The sequence below is a fragment of the Sinocyclocheilus rhinocerous genome, unplaced genomic scaffold (genome assembly GCF_001515625.1).
Source record: "Sinocyclocheilus rhinocerous isolate Xijiao unplaced genomic scaffold, SAMN03320098_v1.1 scaffold592, whole genome shotgun sequence".
NCBI lineage: Eukaryota > Metazoa > Chordata > Actinopteri > Cypriniformes > Cyprinidae > Sinocyclocheilus > Sinocyclocheilus rhinocerous.
In genome coordinates, this window is record NW_015642562.1 from 77955 (window position 1) to 81070 (window position 3116).

Here is a 3116-nt window from a genome sequence, read left to right on the forward strand (position 1 = left end):
CATCCCAGATTAGGATGAGTTTGTTTCTTCATCAGGTTTGGAGAAATGTAGCATTGCATCAGTGTCTCAGCAATGGATGCTCTGCAGTGAATGGGTGCCGTCAGAATGAGAGTCCAAACAGCTGATAAAAACATCACAATAATCCACAAGTAATCCACAGCAGTCCAGTCCATCAGTTAACATCTGGAGAAGACAAAAGCTGAAACTAATCCAGCATTAAGACGTTTAACTCACATTTAACCCAAATGGACTCAAATACGGGTCCATAATCCATAATAATGCTTCCTCCAGTGAAAAAGTGTTCTGGTGTGAATCAGGAGAGAAATCTGCACAGATCAAGCAGCATTTAAACAGCTCTAAACACATATGTGGCTGGATTTTGATGTTTCCAGTCCAGATGTGACTGAAATGCAAGGCTCGTCTTCACCCTGCATCCTGCTGCTAAACTCCAGAGAAACTTTTCTGTCTACACAAGCTGTCCAGAAAGAGAGACATATATTACGCCTGTCAGCAGTCTACAGTCAATTTGCTTCCGAACCATTTCACACCAGGTACCAGCGTCATCCGCATACATCCACATAAACACATCCATATGCTGCTGTCTGAACTCATCACCTCCAGCAACACAGCTGACGCTCTCGTCTGCTCAACTGACATACTGCTCAATGCAAAAAAGCATTACATTAAAAAAGTGCATTGCAAGAATTATAAAAGATTTAGAAGGATTACATTAGGAAGCAAAATTGCATAAGATGACCTATTGTTTCAGACAATTTATCTTCATATTTTTTCCTAACTTTTCAAACTGTTCTATTTTCAGATTAAAGGTATAAAGCTCTATAAATTTGTGCTTAAAATAAAACAAGAAAAACTATTTGATAATTGGCGAGAAATCGTGCTGAAATTAAATCAAGAAATAGCCTCTCGCTCACTTTATAAAATATATAATTGCATTATATATTATGATATTAAAAAATAAATATTTCTGCTTGTCATGCTTTTTTAAAAGCATTTTTAAAACATCTATATCTTTTTTAAGGTATAATAAATATATGCTTAAAACAAAACAAGAAAACCAATTTGCCAATTTAAAATAAATAAATAAATCAGTGTATAATTTAAATATAAAAACAATTATATTAAATATTTAATTTATATCTAAAAAATTCTCTAGAATTATATTGGAAAAGCTATCTAAATTTGTTTCACTTAATGTTTTCCTAATTTTTAAAGCATCTATATCTTTTTGAGGTATAATAAATCTGCTTAAAATTAAACAAGAAAAACTATTTGCCAATGAAATTAAAAACTTAACTGGAGATTTCTAATTAAGTTTTTAATCTTTTTATATAATCTTATATAATAGAAAGTATAGACAGTAATCCATTTATATATAGAAATGAATAGATAATTACTTAATTGATTTAATTAATTAATTAATTAATTATTGTATTATAAAAAAATCAATTGATTTCACACAATTTTTTAAAGCATTTTTATGTTTTCAAGGTATAAACTTCTTTAAACCTACATTTCAGACACAAAAAACTATTTGGCAAACACTTTAAGATACACGATTTTATAGATACAGATACAATAATCTCAAAATATAAAAACAAGCCTCAATATATTTTACACAACTTTTGCTTTAACACAAGCTTCTCCAGAGATTTCACCGCAGGTAAGGGTGTTATAGGCAGGTAACTGTAGTGAAAATCACAAGTCCTCAAGTGGCTTATTGCTCTAAGATGAAACTGAAAGTCTATGCATGACGTCTGCAACTTCTTTCCACACAGAATGAATGCATGAAGTCAGTAAAGTGATGCTGCTGGATTTCACTGCTCACTGACCGATGAAGTGCTGCACATTTATACACTCAGAGTCTGTCCAAACTCCTCCTGGATGAATTTTAATTTATATCTAAAAAATTCTTTTGGAAAAGCTATCTAAATTTGTTTCACTTAATGTTTTCCTAATTTTTAAAGCATCTATATCTTTTTGAGGTATAATAAATCTGCTTAAAATTAAACAAGAAAAACTATTTGCCAATGAAATTAAAAACTTAACTGGAGATTTCTAATTAAGTTTTTAATCTTTTTATATAATCTTATATAATAGAAAGTATAGACAGTAATCCATTTATATATAGAAATGAATAGATAATTACTTAATTGATTTAATTAATTAATTAATTAATTATTGTATTATAAAAAAATCAATTGATTTCACACAATTTTTTAAAGCATTTTTATGTTTTCAAGGTATAAACTTCTTTAAACCTACATTTCAGACACAAAAAACTATTTGGCAAACACTTTAAGATACACGATTTTATAGATACAGATACAATAATCTCAAAATATAAAAACAAGCCTCAATATATTTTACACAACTTTTGCTTTAACACAAGCTTCTCCAGAGATTTCACCGCAGGTAAGGGTGTTATAGGCAGGTAACTGTAGTGAAAATCACAAGTCCTCAAGTGGCTTATTGCTCTAAGATGAAACTGAAAGTCTATGCATGACGTCTGCAACTTCTTTCCACACAGAATGAATGCATGAAGTCAGTAAAGTGATGCTGCTGGATTTCACTGCTCACTGACCGATGAAGTGCTGCACATTTATACACTCAGAGTCTGTCCAAACTCCTCCTGGATGAATGTGTGCGTGACGCTCGTGTTGCTCACGCTGTTTGCTGGAGTGGGACGTGAACATGACGCCCTCCAGCGAGTGTGTGTGTGTGTGTACTGGTTTATATATCCTGGTGGGGACTTAAACCTGACTACACACAGACTCATGGGGACTCATGTCACGGTGTGGACCTAAATTGTGGTCCCCACGGGTACAAAAGCTTATAAATCATACAGAATTAATTAATTTGAAAATCTAAAAATGCAGAAAGTTTCCTGTGAGGGGTAGGGTTGGTGTAGGGCAATAGAATACACGGTCTGTACAGTAGAACAACCATTACGCCTATGGAGAGTCCCCACAAGGATAGCTGACCAGACATGTGTGTGTGTGTGTATCTTTATATATACATAATAAATATACACAGTACAGTATTTTGGATGCGATTAATCACGATTAATCATTTGACAGCACTATTTTTTTTACTGT